At 46.9% G+C, this 24,359-nt stretch overlaps 1 pseudogene; it reads left to right on the top strand.

The window, feature by feature from the left end:
* Positions 1-15,408: 15,408 nt before the first annotated feature.
* LOC135197679 (AP-4 complex subunit epsilon-1-like) lies at positions 15,409-24,359 on the top strand (annotated as a pseudogene).

Below are 24,359 nucleotides of genomic sequence, written 5' to 3'. Positions count from 1 at the left end.
TTGAAGACGAAGGTAGATATTGAATGCAAACCTACGTCTTCACATATGAATCGAGAGAAGGATCTCAAGATTCATAACCTGTGCTTACAAACTGACTGAAAACGCTAACCGCTATTTCATTGCTGTCCGGTGAGAAGTCGTAGTTGCAATGAAAGCGGGGCGTTCTTCGGTAATGAAAACACAGGTGAAAGCCGCCTGAAGAACTGCTTCTCATGGGCTGAACATTTGGAGGTAGAGCTGTCAGGTCGGAGAGTAGGCGATGTCTTCTGACACATCTTGTAATTCGGGTTGAACAATGAACAATTGTACACCTACGAATCCGAGATATTTTGAAGACAAACTCAGATGTCTGCAAAATCATTCGCATTATCGCAGTGCGATGCAACGGGGAGACTTGTACAGACTTCTGTTACCGTGCGGTAAACAGAAAGATGAAAGAGTCCAAGAGATATCTCTGTTGAAAATTCTCGCAATGTCGAAGGCGATGGAATCTAGCGTCACCGCAGTAGATGGTCCTTCATTATTGCGAGAATCCCCGTTAATCAGAGACCTAAGTCCATGATTGTTAGGCAGAGATACGGTTCGGTAGTCAATCAAGCAGGGGAGAGAGAGACATACATGACCGTGAATCTCGGAGGCCCAGCTGATACTGAGCTGCTATCGGGCAGTTCAATACGCAGTGGTTGAGCCTGCTGACTCGTCATCCTGAGTTGCCAGGTAATCCATTATTCCACGAAGGAATGCGTTCGGCTAGAACTACGAGCATAAAAGATATGCTCGGGCAATTTATATTTAGGCGAAACGAATTTCGGTAAATATAAAAGTTGAAATGGTGTTGTCGTGACAAAACCATAAGTATATAAAATTGAAACTGAAAACTCCTGGGAGGTTGCAGGCAACCCCGAGTTGCAGTTCAATTAGAATACTTCTCGTCTAAGTCGCAATCCGTAGAATAACTAGGATATGCGCCTACCCCTGTTCGGACAATTCAACTGCTTAGCAGAATCATGTCGCGAGGTTAATATAAGTAGTATATTTGTAGGATTCCTGAACAACGATCTCCATCCTAAATTCTTTCCTTCAAGAAAACAAAATAAGGATTGGAGATCGACCACCTTCGTTCTCTATCAAAGAGAGTGAAGGAGAAGTCTTCCTCGAAGGAAAGCTTCAATGGTGAACAGAATACTAAGACGATAGTTTCAAGCCAAACTGGATATTCCCGTCCGACTCCTCTATTCCAGGTTGGTCGCCTACTGTGAGATCAGTTTCTTCAGCAGCAGTCTTCTTCACAATGCTAGAAATTCCAGGAATTCGAGCATAGGCGAGGTTCCCGATTATCGTGTAACATATCGGGATTCTCGTCTCGCTCACTTTTGGACCGTGGTCTCGCGTAAGTGTTTGAAGATCGTAAAAAACTCGAACACTCTGAATGCGCTAGAAATTCCGTAGAATTCTAAGCAGTCTGCGAAACCCCCACCGAATTCGTCAAACGATATCGGCTGGTGGTCCTCTCGATTCCCGTAGAAATCGAGAATGGAGCAGGATTCCTCCTCAACGACCGGGGCTTACGTCAGGTAGGACCCAGAAGGTCCCCCCGGTATAGCGCAGTCCAAGAACGTGGGATCCTACAAAGAAAATCTCTGTAGGATCCTTCCCCTTTCCTCGTAGCCGTAAGGAGAGAGGGAATGGGGAAGGAATTGGATACTCGCTCGCTTCCAGTGGAACTAGCAGTTGGAGAAGAGTAGGAGCAGCCATCGCCTTGCGGCGATGGCCTCTCAGAGTCTGGGAAAACGTATCGTCAGGAGAAAACGTTTTCCCGCGGAGGGTTACGAACTCTCACTGTAGGTAAGGGTCTGCCGCCACTGTGAACGTCGTCTGGGTGGGGCTGATCGACACCTGACAGGAGAGAGCCGAACCGTCCTCCGACTCATTCCAGTCCTCGTCGAGGTCGAAACCTCTCAGGAGGAACCGAAGGAGTATTTAAATACGGTGTCCGAAGACACGTAGAAAAACGCCGCTGTCGCAGTAGAGGAGGTGGAAGTAGCTTGATCGACCGGCCAGAAAACTGAGAGAGCCTTCTTGTCGGAGACGAGAGACACTGGTTCGAGACAGAATCGGCAAGCTCCGATCGCGGCAGACCCACCGTCGGTTTGGGTGGGTTCCCTCTCGGGCCCCAAAACGACTCGAGCAGAGACGTGGGCTCTGCTGGTGGGAGCGGCAATCCTTCGCAGGGGGTCATTATGCTGACGAATCAGCTTAATGACTATTGCAAATTCCTCTGTATCTCGGGAGTAACCGCGTCTTGCGGAGTAGGACCGTCCAGTCCCTCCAACAAGAATAGATCCCTAGATACTCCTCCTTCAGAAGGAGGAAGAGCGGCAGACCCCTGACGGTCGCCTCCAGCTAATTGCGCGTATGTCCTGGTCGGTCCTAGAACGTGCCTGGTCCATACGGCGTCATAGCGGGGTCCGCGAGCGGCGCACCTCTCGCGATCACTCATAGGTACCTCGCTCCTCCCGGAGTAGCCCGAGGAGGTTGAAGGTACAGGAGAGGGCAGACCTGACGCTCCCACCTAGCTCGCTGGCAGGACCAGCGTGCTTGGAGGGCTGCTGCTGATCGTCACCCGCGGTGGCGATCGAGCAGCATGCCTAGCCTTGCCGCTCGCCTGAGGCGAGAGGCTTGGCTGAGAACGTCGACGCTGATCTCTAGCGTCAGGCGAGCTGTTGCTGGTTTACCGTCTCCGCCCGGTCCCGATGGGAGCGGCGTCAGGTGACCTGCTAGGCTCGCTGTCACGGTGAGACCGGCGAGCGTCCTCTCGGCGCGTCGAGCCGCTGGTACCAGCCGTGGCTGGTACCGACGGCCGCGGGGGACCCTTTCCTCGCCTCAACCCGTTATGGGAGAGGCAGACCTGACGTTCTCCCCCCTCGCCTCTGGCAGGGACCAGCGTGCGTGGAGGGCTGCTGCTGATCGTCAACCGCGGTGACGGTCGAGCAGCAGGCCTAGCCTTACGCTCGCCTGGGGCGATTGGCTCGGCTGAGAACGTCGAGACCGATCTCTAGCGTCAGGCGAGCTGCCGCTGGTCACCGTCCTCCGCCCGGCCCCATACGGGAGCGGCGGACGGGTGACCTGCTAGGCTCTGTGTCGCGTCGAGACCGGCCAGCGTCCCTCTCGGCGCGTCAAGTCGCTGGTACCAGCCGTGGCTGGTACCGGCGGCCGCGGGGACTCCTTCCTCGCCTCAACCCGTGGCTGATCAGCGAACCCGTCACGTTAGCCCGAGCAGCCAGTTGATCGCTGCGAGAGCGTCCACTGGCCTGGCGAGAGTTGTGTGCACGACTCTTGCCAGTCTTCTGCTCCGCGCCGCTGTCTTGACGGCGAGCGAGCTCGGGCGTCAAAACTTTGGCTGGACGGTCTTCTTGGAAGACGTCCACTCGGTGCTTCTCGCGAACGAGAAGCGGCGAGACGGAACCTGGTTTAGCGGCAGACCCGCTAGCACCAGGTGAGGATGCACCAGCCGAGGCTGGTGCCCTCTGGTCCCCGTCGACTTCTTCTTTCCCCCCCGTTGCAGAAGAAGCGACGGGCCCCGTTCCCGAAGGAACAGGAGGACCAGCAGAAGAGCTCCCCAGCTCGCCTGAGCGAGCCGGGGCCCTTAGGAAGATCCCGAAGGAGTCTTCTTAGGGGGGAAGGAGGCAACCTCCTTCTTCTTCGGCTGTTTGGCCTTAGAAGTCGAAGGGGAAGGGAGAGGCAGCGGACGACGAAGAAGACGACGAAGACGACGACGACACCTTCTTCCTCTTCCTCTTCTTCTTCGCCAGGCTCCGCAGGACAGACGTCAGGTCTTCCATCCAGGAGGGAGCCGGGGCAGTTGCCGAAGCAACAGGGCCCAGACTGCACCTGTCCGGAAAGACCTGAGACTGTGACAGCATCACCAACAGCAGGAACAACAGGAACAGGTCCAGGAACAGCAGGAACATCTGAAAGTGAATGAGCAGCAGGCACCTGATCTGAAAGGAAAGGAATGAGCGGCTGGGACAGCAACAGGTACGGCAGGCACGGCAGGTACCACAGGAGAGACAGGGCGTCCTGTCGGCAGCTACGTCATCCTCGGCACTGGCGGCAGGTCCAGGGGGGTACTCTTTGGGCAGCGGCAGTCCGGGGTCGGCAATACAAAGAACCCAGGTGGCGGTGGCACCGTCCTGATTGGCACGGCAGGAATTGGTTCTGGATTGCAGCCGTGGGTGTTACCGACATGACATGTGGTGTGTACACCAGGTGCGGTGACATCTCATATGCTGGTGTCGAGATTGTGGTTGTTGTAGTGGTTACCGTATCATGAGTGACCACTGCCGACCCCGCCAACCGCTGAAAATCAACCCCTGCAGTCCAGCGACTCCCACACCTGTTCCAGGTCGTCCTCGCTGATGGCAAACCTGCGGAAGCAACAGTCGGGTTAGTTAGAGGGGCTTCCTCGCGCCTGGGGGGAGAGAACCCCACCCAGAGCGGACGGAAGACCCCGAGTACAACTGGACGTCCGTTACCAAAGGAGTCACTGGACTTTCCGATGACTTCTTGTGTCCTCGTACAGCACCCACTGCGCCTCTGACGAATGCATACACGTTACACAGGGCTCGTTGCGGGAGCACTCTCGCCCCCGACAACGAGTACAAACCTCGTGAGGATCTACATCTACATCCAAGGTCGTCTCCCACGGATGTAGCACCTGCGGTAACATAGATAGATTAGTAAGAGGGGTTCCCTCACGCACGGGGGGAAGACATGCCCCACCCCGAACGCAAGGAAGACCCCAAATACAAAATACAATGAAGAAGCTGAGCGGGGGGCAGGAAGGAAGACGAAGAATCGGCTACCAAGGGAGTCGCGGGAGAGCTTTCCGACGACTTCCTGGCAGACCTCGCTTCCCCCCACCCCCGCACAGCAGTGAAAAGTAATATGAAAATGAAACAGAATACTGCCCTTGCGATTCACTTCATAGAACTTAAAGGAGAAAAGATCAATTCCCGGGTAAGAACGGAAACTTGATCCAATAATATGATGCTATCATAAAATATATATGAAAATGAAACAGAATACTGCACTTGCGATTTCATTTCACATAAAAATCGTAAGGATCAATTCCGGGTAAGAACGAAAATTGATCCAGATTAAATTTCATGCAATCAATAAATGAAAATGAAAAGAATATTGCAATTGCGAATCCACTTTCATTGCATTCTATTTATACAAAATTAAAAAAGTTCGTGCCGAGCGCAATCACACTCTCGGTAACGAACGCACAGGGCAAAAATATAATGAAAAAAGTACTTACATTTTTCAATTACACCCTTCGCCCAAATACATGACTCGGCGCGAGCGCGCCCGCCCTCGGCACCGAGACATAATTCAAGGGTTCATAATTAAGTAATGAAAATGAAAACAGTGTACTTACAGTTTCATTTTCAAGTCAAACAAACCATAGTTAGAGAAAACACAATATAAACAAAGCATACGACGATGAAAGCGGGCAGAGAGCGATGACGAACAAGTCCTTCACACCCGCGGCCGAAAGCAAAAGTGATTTGTTTACCTCCCAGTCGCGCGGCGCGCGACTGTCGGACAAGCAGTTAACTACCGTTCTCCCCTTGTTCGAAGCTTACGACCGTTCCAGCTGCCGCTAGCTACTTCCTATTGTTAAAGGACCGAGGGTTTGTATTACGTATCGGAACAATTGCATTTTTCCTAACTATACAAACCTGAGGTCCTTTTACAATAGGAAGGTACTAGCGGCAGCTGGATAGGTCGTAAGCTTTCGAACAAGGGGTTCGGTAGTTAACTGCTTGTCCGACAGGCGCGCGCGCGCGACTGGGAGGTAAACAAATCACTTTTGCTTTTGGCCCAAGCAAAAACTGCAGAGTGAGGGGTGGCATGAGGTGGGGCTATGTGTAAAAGGACCTCAGGTTTGTATAGTTAGGAAAAAATGCAATTTTGGACAAATTGTCATTTGTTCCGACACGGCATACAAACCTTCGGTCCTTTTACAATAGGAAAGACTCATTCTTGGTGGGAGGAATCTGAGTCTTTTGTGAACAGACTGGTGTTCGCCCAACCTTGGAAGCCTCCCTGGTCGTAAGAGCGAGGGAGGGATCCAAGCCTCTGTCCGATTGATCGGGGTGTGCACCGCAGGATCAATGGTCAGACCTCTGGACCGAGTACTAAGAGAGAGGCAAGCGTATCTCTTCGTACCAGCAATGTAAGAACTTGTTCCTGTACAGGAGCAAATATAAAGTCATGGGTTTGACTCTTGTAGGCAGTCCACTTCCCCCCCCTTGTAGGAGGAAGTGGTGGATACTTTGCTCCTATCCCTAGTGAAAGGGATAGGATGGGGCTCTGTCATATAGCTCACCTGCATCTCGTCATCATCCGCGTAGTGACGACCGTGGCCCTCTGCCCACAGGTAGAGGAGGAGGAAAAGATGGGAAGAGGGAGCCAGTCACTCACTCACTCACACATCCATCCACACAGTCACACCAGGACTCGATGCTGTTTCAGCCTGCGAGGGTCTGGGTTAGCTACACAACTTGTTGAGCAGCCACCACGGGTCCCAAGGAAAAGGTATCCAAGGACCTGTGGGCAATATCCCGAAGGTAGAAGGACGTAAAGGTAGTCTGGTTAGACCAGACCCCTGCCTTCAGGACCTGCGCCACGGAGAAGTTCTTACGAAAACGCCAACGAGGGGCCAATACTTCTGACTTCGTGAGCTCTCGGAGGGACGTACGGTAGTCGTCACTACCATCATCCTCATACGCCCTCCACCGCTGATGACCTCACGCAGCCAGAATGAAAGAGTGTTCTTGGATACTTCTTTCTTGGTTACCCGGTGCTAACGAAGAGGCGTCGACACTCAGGACCTGAGGTGTCGAGTTTTCTTCAGATAGCGCCGTAGCGCCCTCACAGGACAAAGCAGCATCTCATCCGCATCATTATCGGTGAAGTCCATTAGGGAGGGAATCGTGAAGGACTCGAACCTGTCGTCAGGGACCGACGGTTTCTGAGTCTTCGCAACGAAGTTCGGGACGAAATCGAGCGTCACAGATCCCCATCCCCTTGGAGTGTCGTACATCATAGGAAAGACCATGAAGTTCCCCTACTCTCTTCGCCGATGCCAGGGCCAGCAAGAAGAGGGTCTTGAGGGTCAGATCCCTGTCTGACGACTCCTCGGAGTGGCTCGAACGGCGTTCGAGTCAAACTCCTAAGGACGAGAGTCACATCCCACAAGCAGGGGGCCTGAGTTCCCTGGGTGGGCAAGACCTTTCGAAGCTCCTCATAAGCAAGGAGATCTCGAACGAGTTCGAGATGTCCAATCCCCTCAGTTTCAGGACGAGAGCCAGGGCGGCTCTGTATCCTTTGACTGTGGGGACTGAGAGGAGCTTCTCTCGGCGAAGAAAAACGAGGAAATCCGCTACCTGCTGAAGAGTGGCTCTGAGAGGAATAGACCCCGTCTACGACACCAACCACAGAAGACGGCCCACTTCCCTGGTACACAGCTGCAGAGGACTGACGGACGTTTCCAGCCATCTCTGTTGCTGCGCTACGAGAAAAGCCTCTCGTTCGCAAGAGATGGTGGATAACAGCCAGCCGTGAACGACGTAGGACTGGACTGCTCGGTGGTACCGCTCGACGTGTGGCTGGGCGAGAAGGTTGTGCCAAGGGGGAATCTCTCTCGGTTCTCCTGCGAGAAGAGCCAGCAGGTCCGGATACCAAATGGCCTGTGGCCATTTGGGAGCCACCAGGATCATCCTGAGATTCGGGTGATGACCAGTGCTCGACTGATCACCTTGCGAATCAGGCTGAACGGGGGAAAGGCATAGACGAAGAGGTTGTCCCACGGGTGTTGGAGAGCGTCCTCTGCAGCTGCCCATGGGTCCGGCACGGCCGAGAAGAACACCTGGAGCTTCCTGTTGTGCCGGGTGGCGAACAGATCCACGACTGGTCGCCCCCACAGGTCGAAGAGCCTTTCCGCCACGTCCTGGTGAGAGACCACTCGTCCCTATCACCTGATCCCGACGGCTGAGCGTGTCTGCTACTACATTCCTCTTCCCTGGAATGTAGCGTGCCGACAGCTCTATTGAGTGTGCCTCGGCCCACTCGTGCACTGCCGAGTCAACTGGTACAACGGGAGAGACACTAGGCCCCCCCTGTTTGTTGACGTAGGCCACTACCGTGGTGTTGTCGCACATCAACACCACTGAGTGTCCCATCAAGCGGTCCTGGAACTCTTGGAGAGCGAGGAACGCTGCCTTGAGTTCCAGTACATTGATGTGAAGGTGCTTGTCGTTCTCGTCCCACACTCCTGAAGTCAGCAACTCCTCCAGGTGTGCGCCCCATCCCTCGGTCGATGCGTCTGAGAAACAGCTGCATGTCGGGGGGGGAGTGCGCAGAGGCACTCCTCTTAAGAGGTTCCTGTCGTCCAGCCACCAGGCTAGGTCCTGCCTCACCTCGGTGTCAGTGACACTGGAAAGCTTGGGGATCCGTCGCCTGTGACCAACTTCTCCTTTAGTCTCCACTGAAGAGACCGCAGGTGAAGACGCCCGTGAGGGACTAACTTCTCGAGTGACGACAGGTGTCCGATCACGACTTGCCATCGCTGGAGCTACCTGTTCCTGCCGAGACAGGAACTGGTTGGCTGCCTCCCTGAATCTGCTGATCCAGCGAGTCTGCGGGGAAGACTCGCCCTGCTACCGTGTCGATCAGCATACCCAGGTACTTCATCCTCTGCTTGGGCTCGAGATCGGACTTTTCGAAGTTCACAACGATCCCCAGATCGCGACAGAACTCGAGCAGTCGATCCCTGTCCTGTAGCAACTGCGAGCGGGAGCTCGCCAGGACTAACCAATCGTCGAGATACCTCATCAGACGTATCCCGTGCGAATGGGCCCAAGCAGACACCAGAGTGAACACTCGCGTGAACACCTGTGGGGCGGTTGAAAGACCGAAACAAAGTGCCCTGAACTGGTACACCGTCCCGTCGAGGATGAAGCGGAGGTACTTTCTGGAGGACTGATGAATGGGTATTTGGAAATACGCATCCTTCAAGTCCCTGACTGAAAGCATGAAATCGTTCTCCCTGATGGAGTCGAGCACTGAACGTTGCCGTCTCCATCGTGAACCGGGTCTGGCGAACAAACCGGTTCAAAGGAGAGAGATCTATCACCGGGCGCCAGCTCCCGTAGACTTTCCACCAGGAAGAGTCGACTGTAAAAGCCTGGTGACTGATCCGTGACGATTTCTACAGCTCTCTTGCTCAGCATGGTCTTGATCTCCTGTCTCAATGCTACGTCCTTCGATGACCCTGGAACGTACGACTGCTGTTGGACCGGGTTGGAGGTGAGGGGTGGCCGAGATTCGAAGGGTAATAGATATCCCTCCCGAAGGACATCTACAATCCAGGTCTCGGCGCCGTAGCGCTGCCAAGTTGCCCAATGGCTGGCCAGGCACCCCCCCACTTCCGGCAGCAGGTGAGGGGGAACGCCGTCCCTAGCGTTTCCCCCCTTTCTTCGACTTCTTCCCAGAGCCTTCCCACGGGGAGGAGGAGGGCTGGGAGGAGGGCTGGTTACGGCTCCCCCTTAGTAGAAGTCGAAGAAGACAGAGTCTTTCCCCGGGGCTTCGACGCAGCTACCGTCTTAGCCACCGAGGAAGCGCTAGCCGAGTTCTTAGACTTGGCCGCAGTCCGAGGCTGCCCAGAAGCCTTCGAGACTGCCTGGTGAACCAGACGGTCACTGTCGTCAGTGCGCCGTCTGTCCACGCAGCGTCCACCATCTCTCCTGGGAAGAGAGATGTGGAACTCCGTAGAGGTCCGTTGCGAAGACCCAAAGCGCTTCACGCCCGCCGCCCTGGAAACCCGAGTCAGGACAGCGTCCCTTCGTCGGAGAACCAGGTTGGCCCACAGGTTCACCGTCTGGTGGGCAAGGAAGGAGATGGCTCTTCCTCCAGACTGGCAAAGTCTCCTAAAGGCCGAGTCATCTTCGGGAGAAATTCCCCCGGAGTTGGCTGCGACCTTAGATACTGTGAGGGGACACAGATCTAACCAGGAGACGGCCTGGAAAGCTGCCATGGCAGTAGATTCCAGGCCGAGTGCCTCTTGCTGCGAGAACCATAGGTTCTCGGACAGGAGCTGCTGCAGAGACACACCCGGAGTCAGCCTGGCTAACTCCGGGTTCACCTGTTTGGGCGGCATCGGATCCTCGGATGCACGTAAAAACGCCGCTGTCGCAGCAGAGGAGGTGGAAGCAGCTTGCTCGACCTGCCAGACTTGAGCGAACCGTCTTGTCCGGAGACAAGCGATTCCACCTGGTCCAGCACTGAGTCTGCAAGCTCAGAACGCGGCAAACCCACCGTCGGTCTGGGTTCCCTCTTCGGGCCCCAGAACGACTCGAGCCGGGACGTGGGCTCGGATGGTGGGAGCGGCGATCCTTCCCCGAGGTCGTTGTGCTGACGAATCAGCGCAATAACCTCGGCAAAGTTCCTCTGGATCTCAGGAGTAACTGCGTCCTGCGGAGTCGGACCATCCAGTCCCTCAAACAGGAGCATCTCCCGAGACCCTCCTCCCTCGAGGGGAGGAACACGTCGACAGACCCCTCTCGGTCTCCTCCAACCACCTGTGCGTACGACCTGGCTGGTCCGAGAACCGTGCCTGGTACGTATGACGACGTGGTGGGATCCTGAGGGGCGCACCCCTCACGATCACTCCTCAATACCTCGCCCCTCCCGGTGTAACCCGAGGAGGTTGAAGGTATGGGAGAGGCAGACCTGACGCTCCCTCCTCGCTCGCTGGCAGAACCAGTGTGCTTGGAAGACTGCAGGCGATCGCCAACCCGCGGTGGCGATCGAGCTGCAGGCCTAGTCGAGTCGTCTCGCTGTGGAGAACGGCTGGACCGAGAACAGCGGCCCCGGTCTCGTGTGTCAGAGGAGCTGGTGCTGGTCGCCGTACCCGATCGCTCTCTGTGAGAGTGACGGTCAGGCGACCGGCGAGCTCCACTGTCACGGTGAGACCGGTGCGTATCCTCACGGCGCGTCACGTCGCTGGTACCAGCCGTGGCTGGTGCCGGCGAACGGGGGGACCTCTTCCCAGCCTCAGCCCGTGGCCGGTCATGGACCGTCACGTCCGCCCGGGTAGCCAGCTGCTCGCCGCGAGAGCGAGAGCTGGTTGGTGAGAGTCGCGTGTGAGCGGCTGTCACCAGTCTTCCGCTCCGTGCCGTGAACCTGACGCTGAGCTGGCTCAGAGGTCTGGTTCCTAGCTGCACGGTCGCTGTTAGGCGACCGTACACTCGGTACCTCTCGCGAACGAGAGGCCGAGACGGATCCTGCTGCCGTGGCCGAACCACTAACAGCAGGTGAGGAAGTGCCGGTGTTAGCCGGCACTCCTCTGGTCCCCGTAGTCTTCTTCCTTGCGGAAGAAGAGACGGGTCCTGCTCCCGAAGGAGCAGGGTGACCAGCGGAAGAACCCCCCGTCTCACCAGAGCGAGACGGGCCCTTAGAAGTTCCCGAAGGAGACTTCTTAGGGGGGGGGGAGGCGACCTTCTTCTTCTTAGGCGGGGGAGCCTTAGAAGAAGAAGGGGAAGAGGCGGCAGACGACGACGACGACGAAGAAGACGATGAAGACGACGACGACACCTTCCTCCTCTTCTTCTTCTTCTTCGTCAACCTCCTCAGGACCGATGTCAAATCTGTCATCCAGGGCGGAGCCGGGGCTGCTGTTGCCGAAGCAACAGGGCCCGGACGCACCTGTCCGAACAGATCAGCATCGGGAGCAGCGGAGCCAGGAACAGGAACAACGTCAGCAGGTGCAGGCATCACAGGAACGGCAGTCGATACGGCAGGAGCAGGAACAGGAACGGCAGCAGTGGTCATCAACGTCACGTCCGTGAACAGCGGCTGGGCAGGTACGGCAGGTACGGCAGGCTGTGCAGGCGGTCCAGATGGACGGACCAGCGGCACAGACATCCTTGGTACTGGTGGGAGGTCCAGGGGCGAGCTCTTCGGGCACACGAAGTCCGGTCGCGGCAGCACGGCAAACCCAGGTGGCGGCATCACACTCCCCCGAGGTACGGCGACTGGCCCCTGCACCGATGTGGTAGGTGTTACAGAGACCGCGTGCGGGGTGTACACCAGGTGAGGAGGTGAAGCGTAGCCGGGTGTTGTAAGGGTCGTGGTGGTGGTCGTAACTGTTGCATGGGTGACCGCCACGGAGCCAGCGAGATGGTAGAGCAGCCCTGGACACTCGGCACGCCCTGCAGCCCCAACGATGCCCACACCTGTCCGAGGTCATCCTTCGCGGCAACCGCACCTGAGGAGGCAAAAGTCGGGTGATTAGGAGGATCCTCTACCCGTTCGCGCGAAGACGAACGGATAGAGGACCCAGAGTACAACTCGACGTCAGGGTATCTAGCGCCCTCCTCCACACTCGACAAGTCAGGTGAGGAGAAGGACCTAGAAACCCCCCCCGAAGGGGAAGGCGCGATACGTGGGAGTTGAGCGGGCGGCAGGAAAGAAGACGAAGTGTCCGTCACCAAAGGAGTCGCGGGAGAGCTTTCCGACGACTCCTTTGCAGGCCTTCGCTTCTTCCTGCCCTCATACAAAGTCCACTGCGCCTCCGACCAATTATTGCAAACATCACAAGGCTCGGCTCGGGTGCATTCGCGCCCCCGACACCGAGCACACAATATATGAGGGTCTATCTCCGGGAAAGAGCGGAACTTCCCGCATTTACGCCCTTCGGTACCCGGGCATAGTCTCCGTGGGGTAGCGAGGCGAGGAGATTCCATCATTAATCAATAACACTTCAAAATATGAAAAGAGAGAAATGATTGTACTTACAATGAATTCTTTCATACACAAACACAACCATATACTCAAGAAAGCAGACGACGAGAAGCGGGCAGAGAGCGTCGAACACACACGTCCACTCGCTGTGAGGCCGAAAGCAAAAGTGATTTGTTTACCTCCCAGTCGCGCGCGCGCGCCTGTCGGACAAGCAGTTAACTACCTGGAACCCCACCTTGTTCGAAAGCTTACGACCTATCCAGCTGCCGCTAGTACCTTCCTATTGTAAAAGGACCGAAGGTTTGTATGCCGTGTCGGAACAAAGATGACTTACTGTCCGACAGCAGTCAATAAATCACCGCCCAGGGCAGACCACCTCTCCCGAGTCCCTTTATTAGGACACTGACTGTGAGTCACTGACCTTACTATCCCCTTACAGGGGGCACTCAAGCTTAGGTTAGGTTATACATGGCAGGTTGGGTCACTTGCGAATCACACGAATGTCAGAAAACGTTCAAAGTACACATTAAAAAATATAGGAAAAAGACATTAAAGTGTAAAATGTGATAATGGTTAAAGTAAAATTTGCTGCAACACATTATCAATCTCATTTCATTGAAAAGAACAACATTGTATGCCACTAAGATTATACTGTGCCTTCTCGACTTGGCATACCTATTAGTTTCTTCCATTAAAAAGCAACTGTCTGAAGTTCACTTGCTTGGATTAACTGTTCATTTATTACCCCAATGCTTTGGCAGTCCTCCCTACCACTGACAAGAAGGTGAGTGGCACTTTGATACGCCAATGGTTGAGTGAATAATCTAGTATGCCTACAAAAAATGAATTTGTCATCCATTTACCAGCTTAATCATCCATCCACGAATTACCATCACTGTTGGCACTTGACTCATCACTCAATTTATAGGTACTAGGTATATTAATTTCCCCTTAATAACATACCATTTCCTCCTATGCTGTCAAGGAGATAAGATACAGAATAAGAAAATGTTTTAATAAACAAAACTAATGACAGCGCGACCACTGAAGTCGTACTCATTGCAGGAGCCTACTAGGTACTAGGCTAGGTAGGTATAACAACCCAAAATACTAGCCTATACCTACCTACCTAGGTCCTATATATAGTAGGTAGCTAAAGGCTGGTACCCTATGTCTACTAAGATAAAGCGTAGTCTATATATCAACCTATAAAATAGACCAGGCATATATCACCTGAACAGTAAAAAATGACGCCAATCATCTAGTCATAAAACATCTAACTGCTAACTGTTAAATAAATCAGAGGTACTAAGGTAGGAGGAATTTCTTGAAATTTCCGTCATCCACAGAATGTCACTCGCATTTACATAACATCGGCAACAAGAATCTCAGTAATTTCAGCAACTCTATCACTTAACAACGACAAAAACGGGTGATGCTGAGAGATAAAAAAGCTTACGCCTCATTATTCGTGGCCATGGTGTCCTCTCATACGAATGTTGTCTACTTCAGTGGGAGTAATAATAATGGCAGAAGAGAGACTCTCTCAGCTGTGCAGACGAAGGATCAGCAGAGTCAAGGAACTTGTTCTGGTAGGAACCGTTCCCTAAAAGGTGTGAGGAACTGTAAAATCCTTATTGATATCAAAATAATATTTTTTATATAATTATTGAAAAGATAACCCCTATTCATACAGAATAAGCCCAAAGGGCCCGTTGACTTGAGATTCAAGGTTTCAATCTGGAAGACGTAACAAAGTAAAAAATATTTATTTTTTACTTATTTCTGGAAAATTTCTTAATATAATGCTACCATCAAATTATTCCTATATCCTGTTTGATCAGTGTATAGTGTCACCCAGGTATACTCTTTCGAATTCGTATAATAGATAGGGTTGAGTATGAAGGAAAATATTTATGTATATGTCCCATCCGTTGCCAGGTTCTACCTTAATCATGTTAGTCCATTCACATTAAATCGCTCTCTCTCTCTCTCTACTTATTTATCTATTTATTTATCTGTTCCGTGGATTTCTATTTTCAAAATAAGGAACTCCTCTACGGACTCGGATATCTTTGCATGTGTACCTGAGCATAAGCTACACTATGCGCGTCATCGACACTCTTGATCATCGGAGGAGGTGGGAGATTGGAACCAATAAGAACCCGTCATTTATGAATTCCAGATTCTCATAGGCTAAAAAATTAGGTGCATCCGTCATCGTTGAACTATCGGATTGTTTTGGAATGAAAAAAGGTAAATGCTGATTTCAATTAACCTACATAAATTTGATTGCATGGATTATGTATACGTTTTCTAGTATAACGTTGATGGTGTTATAATTTAAATCCCATGAAGAACAGAGCGTAATGCGCACAATTTTCCTATTCCAATGTTACCAGAAGTAGCGTGTTAATATGAAAGCCTTGAATTGACTGAATGAAGATTTGTAGTGATTTGTTAACACATCGTAAGCAGAATTGACATAACAAATTCATTTATAAATAAAAATCAGTCAATAACCTGTAGAAAGCAATGTACAAAGATAGCAGCTAGTGCTTTTATCGCTATTATGAGCTACAGACAGTCGCTGAGTTCGCTAACTTCGTCTGTTCGCTGCTAACACTGATTATTTGTTTACATGAAGACAGGTTAACAACTGAGGTGCAAATGAGTTGCAACGCAATTAGTCCCTCGTGATACTACGAACAAGGTATATGACATTTGGCAGCGAGTGTGAAATATGACGATATTCACTGCCTTTTAACTTTTAAATGATAGATTCCGATTGTGCGCTTGCTAAGCCAACTTTCTAAAAATCTGCCCAGCCCAGGGTACGTCACTGGGTCTTGGCCATTGTTAGTCGTCTATTTAGTTTATTATGATGAAAAATGGGGTCATTTTAATTCGAGGATATCTACAAAAATCCACTGCATGAGGTTAAAGATAAAAAAGTAAGACTCCCCTCCCCGTTATCCAACGATTCTGGGTGACCCCCTGTGGGGACCACCAAGTGGTGAGTGCCATTTACACCAGTTAGAAAAATAGGAATTGTATTAATAAATAGTTGCTCAAAAATATGTTATTCGTATATAGGTCATACATTGTTTTAAAACATGGTATACCAGTTTTAGGGAAGGTAGGTATAGGCTAACTACTAGTACCTAGCTACTTATGTGTACTTGCAAAGGCCTACTACCTACCTACCACCCACCTAGCCCTATTCATTAATGGAATTTATTTACTTACTGTACAAACATAGAAAAGGTGTAGGGTAAAAAACCGCATGGTACAGGGGTGGACCATGTACGATCAGCGTGAACAACCCCAATAAAAGTACATTATAACGCGTCCTGACATCGGAGATGGGCATCAGTCGCGACTTGTTGTTGGTGAGAAATGGAGCTAAAGACCTCTACTCCGGTGTCAGGACGCGTTATAATGTACTTTTCTTGGGGTTGTACACATTGATCGTACATGGTCCACCCCTGTACCATGCGGTTTTTTACACTATGTGACGCAGAAAAATTTACTAAAATAATGTGGGGAAACTTACCACCTTCTTTTTTATGTTTTTACATTAATCGTCAATGGGCTTCAGCATGAAAATGTAAACAAAAGACAGTAGGTTTTCCATATTTTTATTAATTTTTCAAGTTATCTTACCAGTACTGTATTAGGTACTACAAAGGAAGCTACACACTTTTCTACCTATATTTTTCTGTCAAAAAATTTCATTGATAAACAATATCTCCTTGCCGAGCTTTTCCTTAGAATTACCCATGATGTTATAAGACAGGTAATTACAGATATGTTTACTAACCTAACATACCTTAGGTACTGGGTCCTTACCTGGTTGGGGTCTCCTGCCACTCTGCGATACCCCTCATCAGGCAGAACTAGAAAGAAAGTATAAAGATACATACCCATCTGGATTTTTCTAAGCTAACCTAAGTCATTCTAGGTTGCTGAGCCCTTATTGGGTGGGTACACCTAAGTGGACCTTAACTGATGTGATTTAATAGGTAAACCAACTGTTTCCCATGAAAATGAAAAGTAAATTTGTCCAAGCCATATTAAAAACTAACAGAAAAACCCATGAGCTGTCACCTAGGCTATGAGAGTCAAGCTCTGCTGCTCAGTGGTAGTGTAGTCAGAATAAAACTTCTTCTCAAGTCATGTAAACATGCACTTACCAGTTCGTGAAGTTTTGCTGTTTCATGAAATATTAAATTCCCAGGCTAGCACACTAATCCAGCCAAGCCCCTATGCTGTAAGTAAGAAAACTGCTCAGAGTTGTGCACAGTTTATATTTTACCTTATGCCCTGGGAACTAAAGCAGTGTCTTAAATGGTTTTATGCTTTTGTTGCAAGCTACAGTGGATGTGAGAGAATATCCCTCAATATAGGTAAGACCGATAGTGTGGTATTAGTGGATGAGGCTGGCTTTCTATCAGTTTAAATTGTTTTAACAGAGCAATTACTGTTCAGTGCACATATGGTGCAGTATAATGAGCTTTGAGAAGGGGTTTCATCAGTGGGTAGAATGCTACCACGAGGGAATAACCTGAAGATTTCCTTAGAGAATGAGTGGCATGGTGCTTATTAGTGTATTGTACCTGAGGATTATAAGTAAACGATTTGTGTTTAAGAAACAAAAAAGTTTCTCTCTCGTTTTAAACTAATTTGTTTTCCCTTTCCAGTAATGTTTCAAGACAAAATTCTGGTTAGACACAATAGAAGATGTCTAGTGTCTTGGAAAAAACACTGAGTGGGCTGGTTCACAGCATCCTTGGAGGAACCAACTCAAGTAACCCAGTCTCACAGACTTTCGGAAATCCTTCAGGACTTAAAAATGTCTCATTTGGTCTTGTTAATTTCGTTGAGAAGCTTCAGAGTGCAAGAAGAATTTCTAAACAGGTTTGATAAAGCCACATTGTTAATGCTGACATCATTGAACATAAATATAATTCTAGATAATATTTGCAGCATATAATCCACCTACAGGATATTTTTAACTGCAATACATAGTACGTACCTAGGTTAAACAGTGTTAAAAGTTAAAAAGGAAATAAGTAGGAAATTTTAAAGCTATTTTACCTTTCATTCCACCAGGAAGAACAGGAGTGTATTGAACATGAAAATAGGGAATGGGTGAAAGTTTTATCCAGTCCAGGAATTAGTAGTGCAGTTGTTGCTGATTTGTTATGCCGAGCACTGATAGCAAGTGTGCGAGGGTATGATCTTCCTAATCTGCATATACACGCTATAAAGTTAACCCAGTGCCCTATTGTTCTTCACAAAAAAATAGGTAAGAAAATTATAGTTATATTAGATCAGGTTTCCAAAAAAGTCGGATGAAGTTATTAATGATAATCTTAACAAAATATGCTCTTTATCACAAGTACAGTACACAGACATCTTAATTTGATAAGTTTAAATAAATTGCTTTAAGATTGAAGAACTTATCACTCTCTAGATAGGATTAAATGTTGAATATGTTAAATGTCTCAAATTGATAAGAGTATTATTGTATTTTCACACTAGAATGTTAATATCTTACCTTGTATTATTATTATTCCTGTTTTTATACAGAACAGTCTTTTACTATGCATAAAAAGAACACCAGTAGAATGCCTTATGAAATACATTTGTTATTTTTTGCAGGATATCTTTATGTTAGCCAAAGCTTGGGCCCAGGTTCGGAACTAACATTATTGCTAGTCAACACTATTCAACGGGACTTAACTGCACCAAATGCTCTGCAGGTTGCTGCAGCTCTGGCCTCCTTTCCCACAGTTGTCACACCGGATCTTACACCATCTTTCATATGTTCTCTTACTCACTGTCTTGCACATAAGCAGGTAAGAGTTGTGCTGTTAAGTATAATGTAAGTAGTATAGTTATATTGAAGTAAAGTGTTATAGGTAGTATTGTCCTGAGTTGCTGCACCATGACTGCAAAGGCTCACTGTATTTTAGAGCCTCAGTAAGATGATAATGATGGCAATGATATAGATGTTGTATCTAATCCCAGCCTAATATGAACAGCAAGATGAACAGAAAAAGGAAGAAGTGTGTCCAAATAGCTGAAGAAAGATTAGGAACATTACAAAGGTTTAGGGTGTTCATAGAACCTTAAAATGCTGTAGATCTGTCGTACAATAATTATTTTCATTTTCCATGTTTTACAAAATAAAATCCAGGAAATCAGTTTTATGGTTAGATATCAGTAACTTGAGGGTAACAGCTATATTCATTTTAATTTTCTGAAAATATGGTGGTATGTACTGCTTTAACTTTCATCATATGTTTGCTGTATTGGAACTATGGCTATCCTCCCAGGTGTATATTCGACGAAGAGCTGCAGCAATGGTTGGTGTTGTAGCTTCAAGATGTGGAGAGCAACTGCAAGACAATGCTGCTGATCAAATACCTCATTTGCTTCACCTTCTTACTGATCAGGATCCTGGTGTGCAATAGCTGCAATCAATTCACTGTGCAAAATTTATAAAGTAAGAGAGATTTCTTAACTCAGTTATGTATTTTAGTATGTGTAGGGTTGCAGTGAAGCAAGGAAGGAAGTATAATTAGGATTCATGAGTGCAATTCTATCATATTTACAGTTTTTTCAGAATCACCTTCCATTTTATGTGCATTGATAGGATGTAAGGGAATGAATGACTTCAAATCTTTGGGATGGTTATTTACTCTGCTTTAATTATTGTAGTGCAATAATTGGATTTGGTAGCACGAAGAAATTTCGTAGATACATGCTATCAGAAATTGTCAGTCATTTGCAGGTTTAGAAAGTACTGTACAGTAAATTATTTCAGTATCACGAAGGTAATAATACCTGATGTATCCTCATAAGGAAATATTAATTTTACTTAGAACTTAGCACCAGTTTCTCATGCCGTGTACAGTATAAAGTCAGGTTGAAGCAGAGGCAGTATTAGGTAGTCATTCCACAGACAGAAGACATCCTCTCCCACCTGTACCATTGTAATTTATTTCAGATTCATAACATGCTCGTATTTATTGCAGTTTAGAAAACATCATTTGCCACTTATCTCTGAGAAAACAGACTTTTTCCAAAACTGGTATGGCATTAGCTTTGAGATTGTGTAATTTTGTCAGAATGTTAAAATTTCAATTGAGTGATTCTTGAAATTTTGCAAATTAGTACACTAGTGTTCTTAAAATTGCAAATTATTGAATGTTTATAGCATGATTGTAACTAATATTACTTTCTGTAAACTTTGCCATCAGTATCAATGGATTCAGTCATTTCATTTGAAGATAGTAATGTTAAGCTTTGTACTGTACAGGTGTCAGTTTCACTATGGTGTACTGTGTTATTGTTATTTCTTTATGATTACAAGTGTATTCTTTGATAGTGTTTGGTGAATCCAACACAAAAACAAAATTAGTGGTTGGTCTTGAATATTTCAGTATACGTATCCCTTTGATCTGTAATGACTTTCCACATTATTAATTTCTAGGATTGCGGATTGCAAAAGGCAGACCTTCGAGAGCAGGTTGCACAAAGTGCTTCGCATTTATTGACTCAGGCCTTGAATGGTGCCCTTCCCAAAGATTATCAAGTAAATGCACTTCCAGGCTCCTTTTGTTCAAATGCAGATGTTGAGGTAAGTTAAGGCTCTGGTGTTGTTATGTGTTCAAGTTGAAGCCTTGTATATACAGATGTACATTTCTGTAACAGTATCATGTGCAGAAAGAGTTTTAAATAGATACACATCTTGATCCTTCCAGAGTAATTCAGCAGATATCCAGCAAAGATTGGCAGGTTCCTGCATCGGTTATAGAAGCAGTAGAATCAGTCGTTGGCCAGCCTTGGGGTGGCAAAGAAGTAGCTCTTTATTCTGTTCTCCTGGAGTGTGTATTCACAATTACTGCGCTTCCACATCATGATGCTTGATTACCAGTGCACTGAAGGTTGTATTAGGGTAAGTGCAGATGATGACTGTCAGACTCTTTTATTGATTAAACCATTTTTCTGATTGCCATTATTTGGTACAAGAAGGAAGCATGTTTAGTATATCCTGGTTTTTTTAGTGTTACCCAATAGCCTGTTTGAACTATGTAAAAATGAAAGTAAGGAAGTATTTTGTCTTTTTGGTGGAGCAATACTTTTGGCAGTATTATTAGTTATAAGTTTCCATCTGATATTACCAACTAACAGCAACTGTCTTTAGTGGCATAAATACCATTTAGTTAAAGTAGCTCTACATTTGCTTAGGATCTTAGTGAGGGCATTTTATCATCAAGTGCAATTACTTAATGATGTTTTGATCCTGGTGGCAGAATTAATTATCTTGTTTAACATGAAAGTATATTCAGTTACTGCTCGTAAATATTATGTATATTTATGTTTCATTTTTCTGATACGCCAGCCATTTTTATGACTTTTTTTCAGCTTTTTGAAAAGTACCAATATCGACCTTGAAGTATGTTGGGTTGAAAGCTTTAGCAAGTGTGTTTCTGTACTCGAAGAGGCACTGACTCCCACTCACCTTGAGGCTGTACTTGACTGTTTGTATCATTCTAATGCCAGCCTTCAGTCGAAAACCCTTTCTTTGCTATGTGCAATGGCAAATCCTCATAATTACCAGGTATGTACCATACTGTACATTTGAAATACTACACTGTTTTTACAAGTTTAGACAAGTGTTCATTTTGCGTGCTTGATTGTTTCCTGTACATACCTCACATGCTATTAAAAAAAAGACTATGTACTATAATTGTGCTTAAAAGTATTGCATTAGCTTATTATTATTATGCATAGTTATACCATTGTTTAAATGGATAAAACTAAATTGGAAAATGTTTAAAAATTAAGAATGGGGCATATGAGATCATCGAAGTGTGTCTCTAAGAGAAGCAGGTTACCCTCTAGATTTGGTATGTTGGCATTCCATCATTTGAATGGCTCCACTTATGTAGACGTCTAGTTTTTATTGTGTGTAACCCCTAATGTGCTCTTTTTTCCAGGAACTGCAGAGGGATGAAATATCAAAATCAAAATCTCTTTTGTCACTTCTAGACTTAAAGATTCCTGTTATTTCAAACTTCCAAGTTTCTTTCTTTCTAATCCATTAACATTCCTTTCATATATTTCAGGCAGTCTATACCACTTTTGCTAGAGTTTTCTACCAGAGTTCAGGACACCAGTAAACAAAAAATAATTTACGGAGAACTATCCTCAATAATAACTCAATATTGTGAAGATGTAGTTTGGTGCATAGAGCTATTATCACCCTTGATAATGAATAACAGTCTTCCTGACAGTCGCTTGTTAGAATCTTTAGTCACTGTTTTTGAGAAAGGTTGGTATAATATACTATTCACATTGTCTATAGTTTTGTATTATGCAAACAAACATACCATATAATAGAAAGATAAGTTACATACTATATAATAGAAAGATAAGGTTCAAATGGAGTTACAATTATGCGTAAGTAGATGAAGATATATTCAAGAAAGTCATCTGTAGTTTATATTGATGTAAGGAACTTTTAAAAAAAATGTTTTCAGTGTTTTCTTTTTCCTGCAGGTTTTTCCAAAGAAAACAGCGTGAATGGTGCCATGAGTGCATCTCAAGAGCTCCTACTAAAAATATTCAGCTTAAACCCGTTACCAAAGGCTTATATAAATCTAATAGCATGTATGCTCAACTTACATTACGGTAAAGACCCAAAACAGGTATCCAAGTACTTCACAGATACTTTTGTAGAGAGAGTTAGATTGATGAATTGCATACAAGAAAATAATAATGCCATTTTGCAGTGCCTTAAAAACATCGGGTTATATGATGTAACAATATGTGCTGATATAGTTAAGATGTTGCAACCATACACCCTGAATTCAGACCTAAAGTTGCGAGAAAGTGTGCAGGAGGTATGTACGTGGCTTTCAAATTCTGAACTGAGTTTAAAAGTAATCAGAAACAAAGAGAAAATACTGAATGGTGAATTGTCAGTTGATCTTACCTTAGTTTTCTAGACAGCTATGTTGTTGAATCCCTTGAAAGTGGTGCTAGTCCTTTTAAGCCATTCAGTGTTGTCATGGCAAATACTACATGCTTTGAAGATAAAGCCGTGACAGATTTAAATGATACCCAGTGGAGCACTCCCACTGGATCAGAAGATGCACAGTCTTCTGCACCTTCCACAAGTACACATCTCACCAGTGGAACTAGTCACAGCCATAATGTGTTAATAAGGTCAGATATATTAAATATTTTCTGTACAGTATTCATAATGATTTTTTAAATATTAGACGTTACCTGAACATAATGGCGAGGAACTTGGTTTCATATGTGATTTCTTTAAAATGTTTTCTCTTTCTTCAGAAGCACAATTGCACCCAGCAAGAAAATCTGGAGTGCTGAAGGGCGAGCTCGTTTGAAGTCAGAAGGTGAAACTTCGGTTCGGTCTCGTGTCGATTCCACCTCCCAGTCAGTAGCACAGCAAGGAAACCTTCTCGGGCCAGATGATGACGAAGACGAAGTGACCGAAGGAAGCGTTGAAATGGCAGACGAAGCTCAAGAGGACAAGGATGCGTCTGCCAGTCAGCGAATGCATTTAACACAAGCACTGTTGTCTGGTCTGGGGATGGCCAGAACTAAGTGATTTAACATATTGTTAACAAGCTCTTAAACATTGTGATACTTTAATTTAAAATACTTTGAACAGTTCCTGGATGGAAATCAATTGAGAATGGAAATAAGGCTGTAGTGTTTCTTTTTGGATGATGTTGAAGACTTGAAGTGTGCCATGTCATGTCATGCCTAGATTTAGAAGCCCAGTTATACTGCCATTGTCAAGTTCATGTGATAAGAATTGAGTGTGTTATAACTGGAGAACTTTTTTATGAGCTGTACTTTGAAAACGGTATTTTTAAAGCTTCTTTGAATACCACATATCGTGACTTCTTATTATGCTTTTGCCAGTAAGTTTGCGTGGACATGTGATTTATTTCTAAATAGTTGAATGGATTGTGTTGTTTTTACTTATTGTTGCTATGTGACCTGGTTTGCCAGGTTGTCAAACATTGTTTACCATCAATGGAAGTTTTTATATTTTGCAGTATCACATTTTCTACCATTTAACACAACCCGTGTTACTGTACTTTGTTTTGCAGATTCATCCCTATAGAATCAGCACTGTTGAAAGATTTGAATCATTGCCACTCAAAATTGAGCCTACATTGATTGAAAAGTTGGTGTTCAAGAAGAATTTATTCTCGACCTCACTTAACATCTCGAAACAAATTAATTTCTTTAAGATTACCAGATAACTTCTGCCGGCCAAGAATCCACTGATGCTTCGTTATCTTTGGAGGATTGTTTTATTCCTGGAAATGTAACTGTAGGATTTCTTTCCCTGGAATTTTATAAGCCTCTCTCTACTTCCCCATCTATTTTCTTGCTTCCATCAGGTCTGTCCTGTGCAAAGACATGAGGTTAACTGTCATATTGACCTCTGCATTTAAAGTAAAGACCCTGGGAGGCATAATGTCTGT

This window comes from Macrobrachium nipponense, chromosome 21 (genome assembly GCF_015104395.2).
Source record: "Macrobrachium nipponense isolate FS-2020 chromosome 21, ASM1510439v2, whole genome shotgun sequence".
NCBI classification, from domain to species: domain Eukaryota; kingdom Metazoa; phylum Arthropoda; class Malacostraca; order Decapoda; family Palaemonidae; genus Macrobrachium; species Macrobrachium nipponense.
The sequence above is the reverse complement of the archived record's forward strand: the minus strand, read 5'-3'. Positions and strand labels throughout refer to the sequence as shown.